The sequence below is a fragment of the Halichoerus grypus genome, chromosome 6 (assembly GCF_964656455.1).
Source record: "Halichoerus grypus chromosome 6, mHalGry1.hap1.1, whole genome shotgun sequence".
In the NCBI taxonomy this organism is placed as follows: domain Eukaryota; kingdom Metazoa; phylum Chordata; class Mammalia; order Carnivora; family Phocidae; genus Halichoerus; species Halichoerus grypus.
Window position 1 is genome coordinate 26706712 of NC_135717.1, and position 23186 is coordinate 26729897.

At 44.5% G+C, this 23186-nt stretch overlaps 1 long non-coding RNA gene across 2 annotated transcripts in view; it reads left to right on the forward strand.

The window, feature by feature from the left end:
• The first annotated feature begins 2690 nt into the window (after positions 1–2690).
• LOC118539971 (uncharacterized) overlaps positions 2691–23186 on the forward strand; it is a 115272-nt gene continuing 94776 nt past the window's right edge. The window contains exons 1-2 of one of the 2 annotated variants that reach the window (XR_013448470.1): positions 2691–2877; positions 12928–13012. This is a non-coding gene — a long non-coding RNA (uncharacterized LOC118539971). Of the gene's footprint in view, positions 2878–9464; positions 9895–12927; positions 13013–23186 lie in introns of those variants that run through there. The other variant, XR_013448471.1, reaches the window with a different exon arrangement.

The window sequence follows — 23186 nt, forward strand, 5'->3', positions numbered from 1 at the left end:
ACTCTGCCTCCCTCTAAAAGTACCCTTGTGATGCGATTTGGCTCACGCAGACAATCTCCTCATCTCAAAATCCTTATTTAATCACATCTGCAACATTTGCAACCTCCCTTTTGCTATGAAAGGTAATATATTCACCGGTTCCAGGGATCAGGATGTGGACATCTTTGAAGGAGGGCATTATTCTGTCTACCACAGGGGCTGAAATTTGAGATAAGATGACCAGGGAAGGACTCATTGAGATGACATTTGAGTAAAGGCCTGAGGGAGTAAGGGAGTATACAGATACCTGGTGAAAGAGCCTTCTGGACAGAGGAAAAAGCATGTGCAAAGGTCCTGAGGTGGAAGTATGGCTGGTATGTTTGAAGATGAGCAGAGAAGCCAGCATGTCTGGAGCAGAGAGATCTAGGGGCAGAATGGTAGGAAATGACATCAGAGAGGTAATATGGAGTGGGCATGGGAGGGGAGAGGTAGATCATGAAGGGCCTTGTAGATGATTTTAAGAAATGTATCTTATAGGGTCACCTGGGTGGCTCAGTTGGTTAAGCACCTAACTCTTGATTTCGGCTCAGGTCATGATCTCGGGGTCCTGGGATGGAGCCCCACGGGGGCTCTGCGCTTAGTTGGGAGTCTGCTTGAGATTCTCTCTCTCCCTCCTCTGCCCGCCCCCGCTGTGTGCATGCTCTCTCTCTCAAATAAATAAATAAATAAATCTTTAAAAAAAATGTATCTTATATTCTGAATGAGATGGGAAGACTTTAGAGGCTTCTTCTAAGTATATATTCAATAATTAACTGTGCAAAAAATCTAAAACCGAGTGAAAAGAAAAATGCAAAGTGGGGTATAAACATGTAAAAGGGCATATGGAAATATGGAGGGATATAACTGAGTGCAGGGATCAACATAGGCAAAGAATTAAGCCTTTAATGTATGAGGGGAAACGGGTTAATGTCTATTTTACAGAGAACTCAAACAAATCAATAAGACAAGCCCCGAAAGTGGGTAGAAAGACAAGCAAAGAGGTGTGAACAGACAACTCGAAAAAAGATGAAAAGCAATTAGCTGGGCACATGGGAAAATGATCAGCCTAACCAGTAATCAAAGAAATGCAAATTAGAACCACAAACGGGCTACATTTCCATCTTGTGAGGATTTTAAGGACGATAATGCCGGCTTTGGCCATCCTGGCGTGAGGTAGACTCAGGAATGCTGGCTGCAGGGAGTCTGACCCTTTTGGGCAACCCTTTGACGCTGGCTCTCAAGACCTTAAACATGGGTATTCTGGTTGGCAGAAGGAAACCAAGGCTTGTAATCTAGCCCAAGGACATAATTCTAAATCTGGAGACAACTTTGTTCATGGCAGCCAAACAACAGAGACAACCAAACTGTAAGCAATAGATTAAATAGGCCACGGGGTTCATTCCTTTGATATTTTTGTCAAGTAATATTAATTAAATGCTAGCCATGTGCCAAGCAATTTCTAGGTGCTAGGAATACAGCCACGAAAAAAACACCCCAACTCCCTGGACCCCATGGGACTCATTCTAGCGAAGGAGAAAGAACATTAAAAAGCAAAGATGTGAACGTGTTACATGCCGAGGAAGAACAAAGCAGGGTTATGTGGCAGGGAGTGATGGAGATTTGTAGGGTGAATAACTGTCCCAGTTTGCTGGGGATGGGCCCGGGGTTGGGGGGAGGTTCCCAGCATACGGGATTTTCAGTTTTATTTATTTATTTATTTATTTATTTATTTATTTATTTAATATTTATTAAGTAGGCTCCACGCCCGGCCTGGAGCCCAGTGCAGGGGCTGGAACTCACGACCCTGAGATCAAGACCTGAGCTGAGATCAAGAGTCAGACGCTCAACCAGCTGAGCCATCCAGGTGCCCCAGGATTTTCAGTTTTAAAACTGGGACGGTCCTCGGGCAACTAGGATAAGTTGGTCAACTGAAGAAGGGCAACCTTCTGATGGGCTGGTCAGGGCCTTTCTGAGGAGGTGGCATTTGACTCAGGACCAAATGAAGCAAGGGAGGGAACTATGGGCATGCTAGCAAAGTAGCTTTCTAGGCAGAGAGAACAGTATGTACAAAGGCCCTGAGGCAGGAGTGTTCTTGGGGACGTTTGAAGGACTAAAAGAAGGTCAGGGTGTCTGAAGCATAGCGCCAGGGAAGAGAGTGGTAGGAGATAGGTTGCAGAGGAGGAGGGAGGGGCTGGCTTCTGACCCTTGTAGGAAAGGGAAAGAACTTTGGATTTTATTTTAAGCCCAGTCAGGGAAATGAAATGGTATAATTTATGATTTTAGAAAGATCCCTTTGGCGGTTGTGTGGACAAAGGAATGTTGGTGAGTGCGGGGTGGGGGGCAGGGTGGACTCAGGTAGACCTGATGGGAGGTGGTTATAATCAAGGGCAGTGGTCTTGAACTCAAGCATGCATCAGAATCACCTTCAGGGCTTGTTAAACACAACTCCTGGCCCTGCCCGTGGAGACGGCATTTCTTACAAGACGCTGAGGTTGCTGGCCCGGATCACTCCGAGTAGCTACCACTTCGAGTGGCAAAGAGCCAGGAGAGAGTTGATGGTGACTTGCACTAAGGTGGTATCAGTGCTGAAGTCAAGTCTTGTCTGAGATGTGTTTTTTATTTTTATTTTTTAAAAGATTTTATTTATTTATTTGACAGACAGCAAGAGAGCATGAGAGAGTGAGCACGAGCAGGGCAGGATGCCGCAGAGGGAGAGAGAGAAGCAGACTCCCCACTGAGCCAGGACCCCGATGCGGGGCTCGATCCCAGGACCCCAGGATCATGACCTGGGCTGAAGGCAGACGCTTAATCGACTGAGCCAGCCAGGCGCTCCTGGGATGTGTTTTGGGAAGTGAAACTGTGAGTCCCATTTTGGTTCTCTTGTAACCTGATTCCACTAAGGAGAATGTCTTGGTTTGATACCAGTATGTCTCTCACGCTGTTCTGCCCCCTCCCTTCTATTTTAGGAAAGAGAGAGCAGGCCTCCCGGCACAGAGTTCTCAGTAGAGAACTCTACTTAAAATTTGATTTGGGGGGAGGTCTTTATTGTATTTTTTTATGGTTGCCCACAACTTATGACAAACGATATTGGTTTTCTTTTTACAAGAATGTTACAAAGCTTCCATTTTCAATAAATGTATTCAGTTTTTTTTAGAAGCGAGAGTTGCTTCTTTATAAATCTGTGAAGTAAGTAATAGTGTAGGTAAAACTCAGACATGGTGCTGGTGCAACTATAGTTGGTGGCCCTTGAGGGACTGAAGTTGGGGAAATGCTGTCCTAAGCCTTAATTCCCTTGGGTTGTGCAAGCTCAGCACTTGATGTCATTGCGCCCTTCATAAACCCATGAATTCCCCACTGTCTCTAGGCCACAATCTAGTAGCCCACTGTACCCCACCATCTCCCTTTTTCTGCTGTTAATGCCTTTATTTATTCAACCCACATTTATTGAGTACCTACTAGCTTCTCCGTCCAAGTCTCAACCTCAGTTTGCGACATCCCCTGGGGAAGCATTTTATGAGTGATTTTGGTTCCTGGAAAGAACTTTCCCAACAATTTGTTAAATAAAACTATAAAACAAATGTGTACATATGTCCCTGATAAAGTTTCTCTCTTGTACTTGCGTATGTGCTTCTCTGGAGGGAGAGAAAGTAAGAGATGGGTTTAGCATGCTGGGAATTACACTCCCCCCTCTACTGACACCCAAAGAGGGTGAATGTCACCTGTCATGTGTGTCCTGGGGAAAACAAACTTTGAAAACAGGCATAGGTTATGGCACATCACCAGAAGATTTTATTTTTTTTAGATTTTTAAAAAAAATTTATTTATTTGACAGAGAGACAGCGAGAGAGGGAACACAAGCAGGGGGAGTGGGAGAGGGAGAAGCAAGCTCCCCCTGAGCAGGGAGCCCGATGTGGGGCTCGATCCCAGGACCCTGGGATCATGACCTGAGCCGAAGGCAGATACTTAACAACTGAGCCACCCAGGCACCCCAATTTTATTTTTTTTTTAAGGATTTTATTTATTTATTTGAGAGAGAGAGAGAGAGTTTACGAGCTGGGGGAGGGACAGAGGGAGAGGGACAAGCAGATTCCCTGCCGAACAGGGAGCCCAATGCGGGGCTCCATCCCAGGACCCTGGGATCATGACCTGAGCCAAAGGCAGATGCTTAACCAACTGAGCCACCCAGGCGCCCCCATCAGAAGATTTTAAACCAAAGATTGTAAAATCGGATTTGGGTGTCAGAATGTTTTGGCAGTTGAGGGAATGGAGAGAAGACTCTGGGTAGAGGGTTAGGAGTTCTCTTTGGGCAGGTTGTGTAAACATTCTGGGCCTAAATGTCTCTTGGTTCAAGAAGGTAGATTATATTTTCTCTTGCAACATGCAAGAATTCATAAAATAAAGTGACACCAAATCACAGGAATGTAGGTGGATGGATTCTCACCAAATGGAAAGCGTGTGTCTGAGAGCGGTCTGAGCTAGGACATAGACCCTGAGGCAGGTGTGGAGGACCTTGGGGGACACTCGAGGCTGAAGGCAGTCGCTCTCCCAGGCTGCTGATCTGGAGGAGCGAGGAGAGGACGTGTGACTGCTGGGGAAGATACAGTCTGGCCAGAGCCGTCAAAGAATCACGTTAAGGATGACCCCACAGTTAAGACTGTAAGGACCCTCCCAGCAAACTGATGTAAAATCAAGCTGTGCTGGGTGGAGTGGCTGTAGGGATTTATTTAGTGATGATTAATAAGGTGAATTTCACCTTGGTTCGCAAGGGTGCAATTAAACATGCAAATGCTATAACAAAGTTAAAAGTTCTTACACATGTAACGATTCTATCTAAGGATCAAATATGACGATGGTAGACGTGAAAATACTTCATGGGCTACGGAGCCCTTCGTTACAACCCCTGCTTGCTGGTGCATCTCTGTAGGGTAGCCTGGGTACCCCCCCCTCCAGACTCTCAGTCCAGTGCTCGCTCTTCTACTGCATGGCCTTGTTTCCCACCAGCCCCAGGCAAGGGGCTGACTGTCCTGCAGGGCAGTGCGAAAAGAGCATCATAGACATATGTCCCTTTTCCAGTCACCTGTGCTTCCTTCCTGGGCCTTCCTTTCCTGGTCACCATGGCAACTGTTAGGCATCCAGGTATGAGTATCAGCCTGGCTCTGGGGTCTGAAACTCTCCCACTTGCCCCTAGCTCACTTCTGGGTCCAGATCATGATTTCTGGCTGCTCTGAACCAAGGAGTTTGAGAAAATAAGAGTCCATGGCAAAAAACGGTCTGACGTCATGGTTCAGAACGCTGGCTTGTGTCATTGGGGGGACCTGGTTCAAATCCTGGCTCTGTCACTTGCTAGTTGTGGGATCTTAGGAAAGCCCCTGTGTCAGTCTGGGTTCTCCAAGGGGCAGACATGGCTCTGGGAAGCAACGTGCAAGGACCTGATTAGGCGAAACACTTGGTCGAAGAAGTCCCAAGTCTGACTCTGAGCTAAGGGGAGAAGGTTGGGTGGCGTGTCTGGGCAGTGCAGCTTAAAAAAGGTTAAGGGGTCCCACGTCAGAGGAGTCCTGTGTTTTCTAGGACTGGGCCTGCCTTAGTTTCCCTGCTGCCCTCTATCCCTGATGGATTTCAGTTCCAGCAGGTGCACTGTCATGGTTCCCGTACCCCTAACCTCTCACAAGACTGGCTACCATCAAATGAGACAAAGCATGAGAAGCACCTCCTAGGAGATCCAGCATAGAGTGAGCACTCAACACATTGTAGCTCTTATTATTACAAGTTTCCTTTTTCTTTTGTTACCAAGCGTTCCCTAGATCAGAGGCTGCTAATTCAGATTCCCTGTAAATGAGTAGGCCAGATCTAACACTGTAGGGAGTGGTGGGGACTATGGTAAATTAAGGAGTACATGCCCCACTTAAAACATTTTGAAAAGTGACCTGATCCAGCCAAAGCAGACACATCTGTGGGCTGAATTTGGTCTCTGGCCAATTTAAATTTAAAACCTCTGCCTTATACACACAACGTCGTCTGTAACAATTTCTGAGATTCTGCGTTTGCAAAAGCCAGGATGTCAATTTAATTAAAAGAAAACAAAAATAGTTGGGTTGTTTTTGTTTTTTTCTCCCCCCTGTTACTGACTAATTTACAGTGTATTTGACCAAATGGAGAAATCCGACTGGTTGATTATGGTTTTCTTTTCTTTTCTCTCTTTTTTTTAAAGGTTTTATTTATTTGACAGAGAGAGAGGGAACACAAGGAGGGGGAGTTGGAGAGGGAGAAGCAGGCTTCCCACGGAGCAGGGAGCCTGATGTGGGGCTCAGTCCCAGGGCCCTGGGATCACGACCCAAGCCGAAGGCAGATGCTTAATGACTGAGCCACCCAGGCGCCCCTGATTGTGGTTTTCTACAGAGCATCGGTGTTGGCTTGTCTGAGAGGTTTAGAACATGGATGTGGGATATGAATGGCATGAGTTGGGGTCTTGGCTCTCCCAGTTTCTGGCTATGGGATCTTGGGCAATTTGTGCCATCTCTCTGAAGCTTAGTCTGTCTACCTGTAAAATGGGGATAATTATGATATTCCCCCATGGGGTTTCTATGAGGATTAGTACCTGGAAGCTTAGAACGGTGCCCGGACCAAGTAAGGCTGAAGAAGTGTTGATATTATTCTGGGGTTGGGTGAGGGAAAGAGAACGTGGCTTTTCTTCATCGTTTTATTTCACACAAGACTAAAACTTAATGGTCAGGATAACACCCAAATAGGAATGAGTTTCTCCTACCCTGGTGATGTGATCATATATAATAATGTCACTTACATAAGCTTCTCTACCTCCCTGGTAAAGCCACCCACACTGCTCCGCTGTATGCCATGGAAGAAATTTTCTCCCACAGGGAAAGAGACACCCAACTTCATACTAATTATCCCCGGAAAGCTGGGACCAATAGGGGGTGCTGGAAAAGGTGGATTTGTCGGTGAGCTGAGGGAGAAAGCCTTGAGAAGCAGTGAGTCAGGCCTGGAGACCTCAGAGGGGCCGGTGGGATCATGGAGTCAGAGGTGAACTGTGGCCTTCCCCAGATGAGGCAGGCTCAGCCTAGCCTCAGAGGAAAATCGTGCGTGAGCCAGCAGCCCTCGGCAGATAAACGCTGATCTGCCATTTCCTTTCTTGGTGCTTTCAAATCTGAAACATGTTCTGCATGTGACTCAGGCTCGTTGTGGGAAAATGTAGAAAATAGAGGGGAGCAAAATAGAAGTGTTAAAGTCAGAGCTTGTTCCACCCTAAGTGTGGGAAATCAATCTCAAACTGGTGCAGGTGATTCAAGAGAACGTACTGGTCCCTAGGACAGGGATGTTCCAGGGACGAACCAGGCAGGGCTCTAACCAGGGCTCAAGGACCTCAGAAAGGATGCTGTCTTGCAGAAGAGGTCTAAAAGTAAACACAATTAACCCCAGACTAATTCCTAGCATTTGAACCACCCTACTAGAAAGGAAAAGTCTCAGGGATGGATGCATGGATTTCACATGTGCCAATCTCTGGGGCTACAAATAAATGGTCAGATTGGACGGGTTCATGAGCCAATGGCCTGAGGAGGTGGAACCAAGGCAAGTCTCCCTTGAAATACAGGAAGAGGTTTCCCACAGGAAGGAGGGTTTCTGTTCCAGAAGGAAGAGGAGAAGGGGATGAGTTGATGAAAACAATGGGAGTTATTGTAAGAAGCAAGTACACATTTCTTTCTTTTTTATTTTTTTAAGGTTTTATTTATTTATTTGAGAAAGAGAGAGAGGGAGAGTGCACGCATGAGTGGGGGGGAGGGGCAGAGGGAGAGAGAGAAGCAATCTCCCCACTGAGCAGGGAGCCCAACATGGGGCTCGATCCCAGGATCCCGAGATCATGACTGGAGCCGAAGGCAGACGCTTAACCAACTGAGCTACCCACGTGCCCCAGCAAGTACAAATTTCTAATACTCCCACCAGAAATAAGGGCTGCTAACTTCTTTATGTAGATCCTTCCAGAGTTCCCTACTTACTTTCTTATGTGTCTATACTTAAAAGTATATATTAGACATCTAGAACATTGGAATATCCTATGCAAACTTTTATAAACTGATTTTGACTGCCTCCTTCAAAAATACCAATTACATATCTCAAAATCCAAAGGGTTTATTTCCTTTGTCAGAAAATTAAAGAATATAGACAAGCAAAAATGAAGTATAATTTATGACTGGTTGCAGCTGACAGTAGGACTTTCAAGAAGGCAAGTTAAAGGCAAGGTTGAAATACAGGAACTTGTTACGTCTCATGACAGCCTCTAGTCCTTCTTTGTAGTGCTTTCCACGTTTATAATTATTTATTAATTACTTGTAGTGGCTTATGTAAAATCATTTCATTATGAAATATTTCAAGTACACACATACAAAACTATAGACTGATATAGTGAACAACCATTTACACATCACTCAGCTTGAGAATCATAACCTAACAGGGGCGCCTGGGTGGCTCAGTGGGTTAAGCCTCTGACTCTTGATTTCGGCTCAGGTCATGCTCTCAGGGTCGTGAGACCGAGCTCCATACAGGGCTCCACACTGACACGGAGCCTGCTTGGGATTCTCTCTCTCCCTCTCCATCTGCCCCACCCCCACCCCCTGCAAGCGTGCTCTCTCTCAAAAAACAAAAAGAAACGTAACATAACAAATACAATCTCAGCCTGCTGGACCCATCTCAGTCTTGTGTCCCTTCACCTCTCTCTCTCTTCCCGGTGATGAATTTTATCCTCCAGTTGTGTTTTTTATTCCATGCATGTTTAACAAAACATTTTTTTTTAAGTTTATATATTTATTTTTAGTAACCTCTATACCCAAGGTGGGGCTCAAACTCATGACCTGAGATCATGAATCACATGTTCCACTGACTGAGACAGCCAGGCACCCCTCCATGCAGATTTTTATGCTTTGATTGTGTATATATATTCTGTAACCAACATATAGTATTCTGTTGCATAATTTAAAACTTTAATTTTTTATTTACTTTTTATTTTATTTTCTATTTTTATTTTTTATTATGTTAGTCACCATATAGTACTTCATTAGTTTTTAATATAGTGTTCCACGATTGATTGTTTACATATAAAACCCAGTGCTCCATGCAATATGTGCCCTCCTTAATACCCATCACCAGACTAACCCATCCCTCCACCCCTCAGTTCGTTTCCTGGCGTCCATAGTCTCTCATGGTTCAGTCTCCCCCTCTGATTTCCCCCCCTTTCATGCCACATGTAAGTGAAACCCTATGATAATTGTCTTTCTCTGCTTGACTTATTTCACTTAGCATAATCCCCTCCAGTTCCATCCATGTCGATGCAAATCATGGGTATTCATCCTTTCTGATGGCTGAGTAATATTCCATTGTATATATGGATCACATCTTCTTTATCCATTCATCTGTTCTCTTACACCATACAGAAAGATAAACTCCAAATAGATGAAAGACCTCAATGCGAGACAGGAATCCATCAAAATCCTAGAGGAGAACATAGGCATTAACCTCTTCGACATCGGCCACAGCAACTTCTTTCAAGACACGTCTCCAAAGGCAAGGGAAACAAAAGTGAAAATGAACTTTTGGGACTTCATCAAGATAAAAAGTTTCTGCACAGCAAAGCAAACAGTCAACAAAACAAAGAGGCAACCCACGGAATGGGAGAAGATATTTGCAAATGACACTACAGATAAAGGGCTGGTATCCAAGATCTATAAAGAACTTCTCAAACTCAACACCCAAAAAAACAAATAATCAAGTCAAAAAATGGGCAGAAGACATGAACAGACACTTCTCCAAAGAAGACATACAAATGGCTAACAGACACATGAAAAAATGTTCAACATCATTAGCCATCACGTAAGACTTTAAATAGAATCCCGCTTTACAAATCATTTCATGACAGCCTTTTTTTCACTATTATGATTTTTTTCAATTTATCAAAATTGTGTTTCACTTATTCCACTATTCATTTATTTTGCTACTACTATTAGTGTTAATTTGTTATGATTGCATTCACTGTACAACTATATCACAATTTATTTATCCATTCTCCTGTAAGTGGGCATTCAGGTTGTTTGTTTGTCTCCTTCTTCTTTCTCTTCTTAAATTTTAAGTAGGCTCCACATCTGATGTGGGGTTGAACTCACGACCCTGAGATCAAGAGTCGCTTGCTGTACTGACTGAGCCAGCCAGGCGCCCCTCTGTCCTGAGCATTTCTCCTTGTGAAAACTGATGGAGCTTCTCCAGGTGCACGGTATATACCCAGGAATGGAACTGAGGGGCTGTAAAATCTACACATCTCCAACTTGACTAGATCTCACTAAACTGCTCTGCTGAGCAGTTGTACCAATCTTCGCTCTTACCAGCCTTCTGTGAGACTTCCTGTTTCTCTAGCACTTGCTTTTGTTAGATTCTCACTCTTTGCCAGTGTGATGTGTATGAATTGCAGGTTCAGTCCTGGAGAGCTGGAATCATATTGTCTTGTTTGCCATGGTTTTCCTGGCACTCAGCACAGCTCCCGGCACGTGGTAGGTGCTCAGTATTTGGGGTTGACTGAGCAACAGAGTTTTCTGGTTCCCCCCATTTGCTGGAGAGGATGCCTGTTCTCCAGGGAGCCTGCTTCCTCCTACCCCTCTCACTTGAAGATCAGAGACCTCTCGTGCACGAAACGGAGAGGACAGTCTGGCTACCCTGTTTGCCTTTCATTTGAGCACTGATTCTCAAAACCCTATGCAGGTGCATCAGAATCACCTGGAGGGCTTGTGGAAACACAGATGGTGGGGTACCACCCCCCCAAAACTTCCTGTGCGGGAGGTCCAGGGTGATCCAAGAATTCACGTTTCTAACGAGTGCCTAGGTGGTGTTGATGCTGCTGGTTTGGGAAGCACACCTTGAGAACCATTATATTGGAGAGACATCCAATCCAGACATTTTGGATGTGTTCTGTGTGGAATGTCCTTAAAGAGACCAAACGCAAAACTTCAAATGTCATTCCAAAAGTGGATAGCAGAGGAATAAAACTCACATCTAGCTCCAGTTGGCTGGGATAGGGAAAGGAGGAGCCTGAATTCTGGGTCCATAGGATGTTCAAGACAGGTGGCAGCCCTTACAAAGACTGATGTAATTCAGTAAGAATGTAGAGGGCAACCCCTGGCACGTTTTCCTATCTTCCACAAGATTTCAAGCCAGGATCTTTTTTTTCTACCGATACTCCTGAGATCATCCTGATCTTCTCTTCTTTCCCCTCCTCCTCCTTGGTCTTCTTCAGCTTCGTCAGACATTCATTTTTTTAAAAAAGATTTTATTTATTTATTTGACAGAGAGAGACACAGCGAGAGAGGGAACACAAGCAGGGGGAGTGGGAGAGGGAGAAGCAGGCTTCCCGCGGAGCAGGGAGCCCGATGCGGGGCTCGATCCCAGGACCCTGGGATCATGACCCGAGCTGAAGGCAGACACTTAACGACTGAGCCGTCCAGGAGCCCAACGTCAAACATTCATTTAATTCAAGTGTAGACTTGATCGTCATGATACCACAATAAAGATAGCTGCCCTTTATGGGGGGCTTGGTTATAAGTGCTTTATAATCTCATCTCATCAGCACCATTGCATCTAATCCTTAGGTCTCTCCAACTCCAATGTCGTGTTCTTTATTATTCCTGTACACTGTATTTCTGTGAGCATTGGTCCCTTCATTCATTCCTTCATTCCTTCATTCGTACCTTCACCAAATATTTACTGAGCACCTGCTATTCGAGAGGCACTCTGCGGCCGATGTGGGCAAACAAGACAGACAAAATCCTTATTAGAGTGCTTACAATCTCTTATTATTCCAGTCTGTAAAAAGAGGTGATACTGTTCCTCCCTCAGAGTTTCTGTAGGGATTAGGGAAATGTGTGTCTGGCACATAGTAAGTGCTCAATTAATGTTGGCTCCTGACCTTCTTTACCCCCAAGAGCTGGTAGCTTTCTATTCACATATGTGGGGGAGAATGGTTGGAACCAATTCTAAGAGACTGACTATGTTCTTCTAGAAGGACGCATTTCACATTTCACTGTTGTTTCTTTTTTTGTTTTTTAAAGATTTTATTTATTTAGAGAGAGGGTGAGTGGGGGGAGGGGCAGAGGGAGCGGGAGGAAGAGAATCTCAAGCAGACTCTGTGCTGAGCTGGGAACCCGATCCCCCTGAGATCATAACCTGAGCCAAAATCAACAGTCGGACAACTGACGGAGCCGCCTGCACTGTTTTTAAAATTCATGCAGCCTACACCCTATTAACCCACCTGAGCAAATGCTTATTTTCCTGGTCTCTGTGGGCAAGACTCAGGCTTTTGCTCCTCTCTGCCTCCTTGTTCCCCTCATCTTCCTCCCATTCCAGCCAGGATCTCAGACTATACATGAGTTTCGACAGACCAATGCTTTGGGAAAGCTTTGTGCAATTTTGAGAGACGAAAAATGGAGGAATATGGGCTCCAGGCAACTGGTGTGATGGAGAATAGAGGAAAAAGATAAGAGAAATGTGAAGTTTGGGAGGATGTTTGCACGGGCAACGAGAGAAAAATAAGTAACAAATGTCTACTTAGAGCTATTTTCCTTCAAGCCTCTGGAGCCTTTGAAGAACTGGGATAGGAGAAATCTACATTTTAGGAATCCAGGCTGCTGTTTATGTAATTTCCACCTTCGGGGGCTTCAGCTCCGTCTTCGCTGAGTGCTAGTCATTTCTTTGTCAGGCTCAGTTTTAGTGATTTTCACCCCCTCCCCCCACCCAGGACGAGGGTTTAACTGTACAACATAATCGATGCACTGAAGCCCAAACTGGAGGTCTTTCTCTCACGACAGATGAGATAGTTCAGAAGGGAAATGTCACATGAAAATTGTACATTTCTTTCCACAGGCCTGGCAGAAAGCTACACCTGGATTCTTGCAGCTGAACCCATGTAACTGGCATCTGGACTTCTCTACCCAGTTATCCCCTTGTGGTGAGTGGAACACTCGGGGGTCATTCCTCCTCAACCTTGTGACCTTGGGCAAGGGCCCTGATCTATCAGATCCTCAGTTTTTTTCATCTGCGGAAAGATAACCACGACAAAATACATACCTTGAGGTGGTTTCAGTGGGGATGGTTAAATGAGATACAGTTTAGAAATTCTCATCATAGTATCTGGAGCATGTTTACATTCTATAAATAAGAGCAAAAACTTCTTATTGTTCAAACTTGTCTCGTGGAAAGGTCTGAAGCTTATATAGCAGTGTAGGGAAAGTGGAATTCTATGGACCTGGCTCCATCTGTTTGTCCTGCCACCTCTGGGACTTTGGGAAAGTCATTTCCCTCTCCGAGACTCTGTTTTGTCCCAGTTTGGCTGGGTGGAGAAACTAGGGGGAAGGTTGGGGGCTTTTAAGGCCCAAGGAAACAGTAAAGAATAACCTATATGTAATGTGCTATATGTATAATATATTATGTAATATATACTATTTTATATATTTTATATGCACTGTATAATACGTAAATATATAAGAAACTCTCAACTACACTATATTATGTGTAGCACGTTATATAGAATATACACACTGTTTAGTAGATATAATATATACTACATGGTATATAGCATCTAGTAAATTATATGTATATAAAATATACCATAGCATGCTACATATTATACATTGCATAATGTATATAATATACACTATAGATATAAGCACCAACATGTATGATACATGCTCTATCATGTATACCACATAACATGAATAACACATATATACCATATATTGTTTATATTCTGTGATATATACTACATGTAATGTAGTATATAATATATGTGATATATATACACCATCTAACATACTATAATAAGATACTATATGGTATATTCAGCATAATGTATTATTCGTATAATATATAATATACTATATATTACATGGATTTATATAATATAGATGCCACACTATTATAATATTATATACTATATAATATATATACTTTATATAATACGGTATACTATGTAATATATACTGTATTTAAGCAACGTTAATCTATATAGTATACCATATTCATGATATATGCTATTTACTATGCAATACACCATGTATAATATGGCAAAAGTGAAAGTTTCTTGTGAACTGAAAAGCCTTAATTAATAGGAGATGCTATTAGTCCCACAGAGATGTAAATGACTGCTATAGTTTATTTTATTTTTATTTATTTATATTTTTTCAATGACCGACATAGTTTGAAGTGTGACCGAGACTCGCTCATAATAGTTTACATTTTACCCCTTGCTCCCCACTCCCTCTACCCCAGATATTTCTCTTGTGTCTTTACTGCTCAAAGAATGGCACCAGCCTCCTCCCGGGTACTTGTCAAAGAGCCGGGGGTCACATTGCCCCTCTTCTTTTCCTCCCACTCCCACACCCTGCTGTCTAGTCCTTTGGCTGCCCCGTTGGTTCTGTCTGTTCTACCTCCAAAGCTGGGCCCAGATCTGCCCCACTGTTGCCCAGGCCCAGCCACATCATCACCTGCCGAGACAACTATAGGAGCCCCTTAGCTGTTTTCCCTCCTCCCTCCCTTGCCTCTTTATAAGCCACCCTTCACGCAGTAGCCTCCATCTCTTAAGGGAGTAAATCCGATCACGTTACTTCTCAGTTGAAACGTGATGGGCTTTTCCATCACGTTTAGGATAAAACCCGAACTCCTTGCTTTGGCCTGGGAGGCCCTTTTGGCCCTGGCTCCTGACATCTGATTTTGTCTGGTATTACTGCCCTGACCCACTTGGCTCGGTCCACTCCCACACATTGGTGACGGTTCAACTCTCGGGTATGTTGTATCTGATGCACCGCAGGGCTTTTGCACCTGCTGTTCCCATGACCTGGGATGCCCTTCTCCCCGATATCCACATGGCCCACTCCCTCACTTCACTCAGGACTCTACTCAAATGTCACTTTATCAGGGAGGACTTTCCTGACCACCCTATAGTGTATCATGTCTGTCCCGTCACTGTGTACTGTCTGGCTATATATATATATAGAGAGAGAGAGAGAGAGAGTGCGCAGCTACGTCCACATAGCAGATATACATCAGAAACTCTCAACTATACTGTATTATATGTAGCACATTATGTAGAATATGCACACTATTTAGTATATGCAATATGTGCTACATAATATATAACATCTAGTATATATGGTATGTATACTTTCTAGCATGTGTGTGTATATCTAGTGTATATATCCAGCACATTCTACATCCTCCACATGAAAGAAGAGCTCCATAACACTGCTGTGTGAGTTTTAAGTCTTTCCATAAAAAAAGGGTTTAGATAGTGAGAAATCCCGTAGCTGCAGTTTATGGAGGATTACCATGTGCCAGGCACGTGCCGAGGTTTCTTTCTTTCTTTTTAATTCTATCTCATGTAACCCTCACCATCGTAGCAATGACTTGAAGTGTGTGTTACTTCAGGAGGGGAAGTCAGCTCAGAACCAATGTTGTTGCTGTCAGCAATAATAGGAGTAAGGGTCCTTAAATGAGTGAGTGGATGTACAACAGGTGGCCTGTTCTGAAAGCTATTTCACATTGTATGTGAACACAAAGCACTTGGTTTCAGGAGTGGCTTGAGTGGTGGACAGTAAGACAGTCTGGTCTTACTGTCTCATTCCCACAAGAGTCCTTATCCCGGGTCAACGTGGCAGCCCCAGGATTTATTAGGGAAGGCAACCTTTCCTTACCCCCACTGCCCACAGATCCACGGCCCGAGGCATCTGAGAAATGGCTCCCCTAGTCCTCGGGGACAAGCATTCCTGGCGTCCAGGGGCTGTACCTTTCACTGCGTCGGTGATAAACCTTGAGCCAAATCCGAGTTACTGGCCTTGTGTTCTGTCATCTGGGAGACCTCCTGACTTCGTGTGGTGCACTCACAGCCACATGCACTTTTATTTATGACTTTTATGGAGTCTTCTGTGCAGTCGTAAATTGACCAACCGTCTAGTCGGTTCGAACCCTCATCAGGAAGCTGTCATCAAAGTGAATCACATTCTCAGTGGCTGTTCCTTCCCCAAAGGTTCATTGCAGAGGCTGGGATGTTTCCTGCAACTTGCTTAGAGTATCTGTCAGCTCCTGGCAGCCCAGACCCGCTAAGCCCAGATGATTTTTTTTCCATTGGGAAAAAAAAAAGTGAAGTAAAAAGAGAAGAGGAGATGCGTGTATTTGGTAAGGGGGGACTTCGGTGGCAGTATAGCATTCTGGAACAGGTTCGATTTCTGGAGCTGTGAAGTAGGTGAAGTTGACATACTTTCATTTCTGGCCCAGAAATATTCTGAATAATTCTCATACCAGGGATTTGGGACAAGGCAGAGATCGACCTTTTCCCAGGGGTATCTGAGAACCAGCAACTTAAGTAGAAATGGAGATTGGACCTTGGACTTGGGATGGACTTGAGTGGAAGTGATTTCCCTAAAAGCAGAAGGTACTAGAGAGTTCATAACAGCTGCACAGACATCTGTCAGGCCCTGTGTTGAGAGCACAACATGCAGTATCTCCCTCATCTCTCAACACTCCTCTGTTGAGTCCCCATTTTACAGAGAGGGAGGCTCACAGAGCTTATATGGCTATACAGCTTCTTCCAGGTCACGTGGATACTAAGTGGTAGGGCCAGCACTTGAACCCAGATCATATGGTGATTTTATCAAAATTCATCCATTTTAATGTACAGTCCACTGATTTTTAGTAAACTTTAAAATATGTGCAACCGTCACTTCGATCCAGTTTTAGAAATTTCCATTTGCCCTCCAAAAGATCCCTCGTGTTCATTTGAATTCAATCTGCATTCGCATCTGTAGCTCCAGGCAACCCACTAATCTTCTATACGTCTCTGTGAATTTGCTTTTCTCTGGACATTTTATATAAATGGAATCCTATAATATGTGGTCTTTTCATCTGGCTTCTTTAATTTATCCAGAGGTACATCTGTGTTGTTGCAAGTGACAGTAGTTCATTCATTTTCATACTGTTCTACGGTATGGGTGTACCACATTTCATGTATCCATTGACCAGTTGATAGACACTTGGATTATTCCCATTTCCTAGCTGTTATGAATAATTCTGCTATGACCATTCATGTGCACAGCTTTGTGTAGATGTACGCTTTCATTCTTTTAGGTAGATTCCTAGGAGTAGAATTGCTGGATTTAATGGCAAGTTTGTGTTTAACTTTACAGAAAACTACCAAAGTGTTTTTAAAGTCACTGTTCCATTTTACATTGAACTCAGGTCCTGTGACACTGAAGTTCATATTCTTTTTTTTTTTTTTTAAGATTTTATTTATTTATTTGACAGAGACACAGCGAGAGAGGGAACACAAGCAGGGGGAGTGGCAGAGGGAGAAGCAGGCTCCCCGCGGAGCAGGGAGCCCAATGGGGGGCTCGATCCCAGGACCCTGGGACCATGACCTGAGCCGAAGGCAGACGCTTAACGACTGAGCCACCGAGGCACCCTAAATTTCATATTCTTAATCACTGTGTTATATATATGTCTCATGTTGCTCCATGCCCTAATTATCAATTAATGTTGAGTCATCCTTATATACATGTCTCGCATTACTCCATGCTGTTAATAATTTATTAATTTCAACAATCATTGCATGATGTCTGTTCTGTGCTGGTCCTGGTCCTGGAAGGTAGGAATAGAGAGGTCAAAGATAAGATTTTTTTCTGCCTTCTGCGGTAGATCGGATTATTAATCACAATTCCTCTGCCATATGACCTTGCAGTGCACTAGATGAGTGGAATGGATTTCCCCTCCAAGGACTCGGGCTGTTGGAAAAGGCAGTCTCCTGCGTGCGGTCATTTGACCCCAGCTTGGCCTTATAAGAATGGGTCTGAGCCTGGAATATTTCTTTCCTGGGAGATTCAGTACTCTGTCTGTGCTGGGCTTATGGCCTTGTGAGGGAATATCTTTCTCTGTTCCCAGCTTAATGTGTACTCCTTTGTTCTCCTTGAAGCACATGAGCCAATGACTCTCATGCACACCCCCAGCTTTCTGTATTTCAGAACCCAGTGGGAGGGGTCGGGTTCCTTCAGCAGCATGAAATGGCTGTGGGATGGATCCACTGGCCATGGGGTACTGACGCATCGCACAGGGCTGGCTCTTGTGTACTCTCTCTCTCTTCTTGCTGTATGTAAGTGCTGGACCATACTGAGCCTGGTGTCCATGCGGTCTGTTTTCAGCAAATCATGCGCTGGTCTCTCCCTTGGGTGCACTTATCTGCCTTTGAACTTTGGCTGCGCTCATGTTATCTTCTATCCTGTAGCACAGTCTGACCACCCAGTGAAATGGTGAAATACTGGGCTTGGCTATGTGACTTGTGGGCGGCCAAGGGAGCATTAGTGGGTATGATGCAAACAGGCACCTCAAATGTGCTTGTGTGTTTTTGCTCACCTTCTTGAACTCTTACAACCCACCATAGAAAAGCATACCCTACTTAGCTGCCGCTCCTTCGGCCTGAGGCTGGGAACAAACATGTGGAGCAGCCCTGATCTAACTCACACTTTAAAGCTAAGTGCAGATCACCTGTCTCTCCTTTTACTTGAGAAAGAAGAAAAGTGAGTGGGTCATGTTGATTCCAGTGCTGGCCATTGGGTGGCGCAGTCAACTTGGGACAGCTTGGTTGCTGTGTTGGTTGTAAATACCTGCCCTTCCATAATCTGTACATAATCTGTATTTCTGGGGCCAGGAGTTTGCACACTGTATTTTCTGTGCTCCTCTGACAGCTGGCTTCCTGTTGGGGGAGCACTGGCTGGAAATCAGAAGGTGGGAAAAGGGGAATTTCTGTAGTTGTAATGGCAGCAGACATGGGGTGATTCCAGACTCCATCATCCCAGGCAGAGGCAGCACCCTTTGTGCAGTACCAGCCCCAGAGGAGGTGGCCCCTCTTTGGAAACTCAAGAGACTGTAGCAGGATCTCCAACAGTACACTGGGTGCAGCTCATGGATCCAGCCCAGAAGCATTTGCAGCTTCTGATCTCTGGTTATCACCCTTCTGCTTTCCACTTTTCAGACCCCCCTTTTTATTTTATTTTATTTTAATTTTAGGTAGTTAACATACAGTGCAGTATTGGTTTCTGGAGTAGAACTCAGTAATTCATCACTTACATACAACACTCAGTGCTTATCACAACAAGTGCCCTGCTTAATGCCCATCCCCCATCTAGCCCATCCCCCACCAACCTCCCTCCATCGACCCTCAGTTTGTTCTCTATCATGAAGAGTCTCTTATGGCTTGTTTCCCTCTCTCCTTTTTTTCTTCCCCCTCTTCCCATATGTTCATCTGTTTTCTTTCTTAAATTCCACTTATTTCACTTAGCATGATACACTCTAGCTCCATGCACATTGTTGCAAATGGTAAGATTTCATTTTGTTGATGACTGAGTAATATTCCATTGTATATACATACCACATCTTCTTTATCCATTCATCAGCTGATGGACATTTGGGCTCTCCCTATAGTTTGGCTATTGTTGATAATGCTGCTATAAACATCAGGGTACATGTACCCCTTCGAATCTGTATTTTTGTACTCTTTGGGTACCTAGTAGCACAATTCCTGGATTGTAGGGTAGTTCTGTTTTTTACTTTTTGAGAAACCTCCACATTTTTATCCAGAGTGGCTGTACCAGTTTGCACTCCCACCAACAGTGCATGAGGGTTCTTTTTTCTCCACATCCTCACCAGCATCTGTTGTTTCCTGGTTTGTTAGTTTTAGCCATTCTGACAGGTGTGAGGTGATATCTCATCACGGTTTTGATTTGTATTTCCCTGATGATGAGTGATGTTGAGCATCTTTTCATGTGTCTGTTAGCCATCTGGATCAGAGCCCCCTTAATAATTGTTCTTCCATCCTCCCCCAAATCCTTATAATTGATTCCTTTGGAACACCTAGAGTGGTTTCTGCTTTGCTGATATTGTTTTTTTAAAAAAGATTTTATTAATTTGTTTGTCAGGGAGAGAGAGAGAGACAGAGAGAGCACAAGCAGGGGGAGCGGCAGGCAGAGGGCGAGGGAGAGGCAGACTCCCCGCTAAGCAGGGAACCTGATGATGGACTCGATCCTAGGACCCCGGGACCATGACCTGAGCCGAAGGCAGACGCTTAACCAACTGAGCCACCCAGGCATCCCGGCTTTGCTGATATTATTGCTTTCTGAAGCACGAGCATAGGAAACCACTGATCTTGGGGTGGGTGGGAGGAGGGGAATGATGAGAAATTATCCACTTTTGTGTATGAGAAAAACACTGGCCAACCTTAATTCTAGAGGTTCAGGAGGGCTTCCAAATTATATCTATATCTATACCTATATCATCCATATCATCTATATCTATATAATTATCTATCTATATACATATAGATAGATAACTTTTTTTTTTTTTAAGTAGGCTCAATGCCCATCATGGAGCCCAATGCAGGGCTTGAACTCACAACCCTGAGATCAAGACCTGAGCTGAGATCAAGAGCTAGACATTTAACTGACTGAGCCACCCAGGCGCCCCTTCAAAATTATATTTGTGAATTCTTTTTCTTCTTATTTTTTTTGTATCATGATGCATTGAACATAGATAGTCAATGATTGGATGCTAGCTAATCAATGCTGCGACTTCTCTTGGGACTTTTTTTTTTTAAGATTTTATTTATTTATTTATTTGACAGAGAGAGAGAGAGCACAAGTAGGCAGAATGGCAGGCAGAGGGAGAGGGAGAAGCAGGCTCCCCACTGAGCAGGGAGCCTGATGTGGGGCTTGATCCCAGGACCCTGGGATCATGACCTGAGCTGAAGGCAGTTGCTTAGCTGACTGAGCCACCCAGGCGCCCCTCTCTTGGGACTTTTGATTTCTTGTTTGTCCTGAAGATCAGCTGAACTGAACCAGTGATACACTGAGTTAGTTTAATTGGACATCATTCCTGGAACTCTGATTCTTTCTCTCCTACCTTGGCCTCCCACATGAAGTTAGTGACTCCAGGAGGCAGGCCAGCTAAGCGCTAAGCGACACGGCTCACAAAATGGTGATCTTCCTACTCTTAGCTCTCCAGCCTGCCTCAGCTTACCTCTTTCTCAGAATCCACGTGGCCCCTTTTACCGAAGCCCATCAAGATCCAGTTTTATAGACGACCTCAGGAGGAGTGATTAGGACTGGAGAAACAGGCCCCAGGCACAGTTGCTAAAATGTCTCCTGAGGTCTGCAACAGAACCCAAGGTCTCTGTTGATTACTTTAAGCAAAGCTCTTCAGTTTCTCTGCGGGGAACTTCTCTCTAAGTGACTACAATCAGGTTAGGCAGGTGGCCGAAGAAACAAGGCTGAACAATGGGCTTACCGTTTAAGTTAGTTCATAGCAGCAAAAAGCCCTAAATCTGGGTGTTTTTTTTTTTTTTTTTAGCCTCACTTGGAGATGAAGGAAAGAGTTTGGTCACCCTGCTGTGGGAAAAATAGGCCATTATTGTCAAAAGAAGGCACCTGTCCTAGATTTGAGGGATGCATGGTGTCCTGGATGGTTTCTAGGTCTCAGTGGGCTGGCCTGTTGACATCAGCTCACCCTCGTGTACCTAAGAAGGATATGAACATGAAGGAGAATTCTTTGTGGAGCCAGACACCTGGGATCTGATATCTGAAGCTGCCAGCATCATGTTAGCTTATCTCCTTTTCCTAACTCCCCACTGGAGAAATCCTGTTTCCTTTCAAGCGTACATCACACTGATTTCATTTCAGCCACACAACCAGCCTGATCCTTATCACATGGGCTCAGAAGCCACTGTAGAAGGACTTCTTCCTGGAGCCAGGTGCTCAGCATTCAAGTGCCAGCTGGACCTCACCAGAGTCACGTGCCTTTGGGAAAGTCACCCAACCTCTGAGAACCTCAGTTTCTCCACCTGTAAAATGGGGCTGTCACTAGAACCTGTACTGCTTACCTCACAAGACTGTGGTGACCACCCTCATGGATGATATAAGTGCGGGGCAAAATGTCGTTCTCACCATCAGAAATTGTGGCAGCACACGAGAACAGGTTATATTTTATCTGCCACTGTTCAATTTTATCGATGAACCATTTGGTTGACCCTTGAATGTCAGTTGGCTTGGTTATGCCTTGACCGAAGTCTCATGCATTCAGATGAGGAAGGTCTTCCGTGTTCCAAGCTACTGCTTCTCAAACTTTTCCATACACACGAATCACCAGGGATATTGTTAAAATGCAGTTTCTGATTCGGTAGGCCTGAGATGGGGCTGGAAAGTCTGCATTTCTCACAGACTCCCAGGTCCCACCCTTGCTGGTGGGGTGAAGATCCCATTCTGAGTAGCAAGAATCTGAGAAATATCTTCCCTTGGCGCTCTCTTGATGTCATGCTACACTTGTATTTACTTGCTTCAAGCTCAAATCCACCTTCTACAGTCTTGAATAACCTATTCAGCTCAACAGAAATCATACAGAAATTACTGTAAGTACCCCAGCTGTAGGAAGAAAAACAATAATGTTTGCATAAGGACCAAAACTTGGCAGTCGACTGTGAAGGGTTTGTAGCCCACCATTGGCTGTAAGCTTTGCCCAACACAAAGGGAACCTGTCACACTGGTCAGGGCAGAGATGACCATTTCCCTTGTTCCTTTATCAGCAAAAACTTGAGTGCCTGCTCATTTTTGCCTTCCCGGATAGTGCTGACCCCCAATAAATGTTCCATGAGCTGAAAGTGCTTTAAGTGAGTAGGACATTGAGCAATCTCCCCCTCCCCCTGTTGGAAGCCTGTCTATTGCTCCAAACTTCAGAAAAACTGGTGATACCTTCATCAGAACCTCTGCTCCCCCACACTGTTTCATTTCTTTCCACGTACAGCTGAACCGGCTACCCAGCAGTGAACCCCCACCCCTCTTGTCCTGTAAGTTCAGGTTTGTAAGGGCAGGGCAGGGCAGGGAGAGAAGCCTCAGGCTCTAGCAGTTGGTATTTCCAGTAGCCCTGAAATAACCACTCTTATCCTCATGACTCATATTGAAAAACAAATCTCCAGTTACTCATTTAGAGGAGACAAGTGGCACCCATTAGCTTAGCACCCTTGCAACCTTGCTTCCCCATTGTCCTCCAGAGTAAAGGTCTTGCACGACGGCCAAGTCCTTTTGATATGAAAAGTC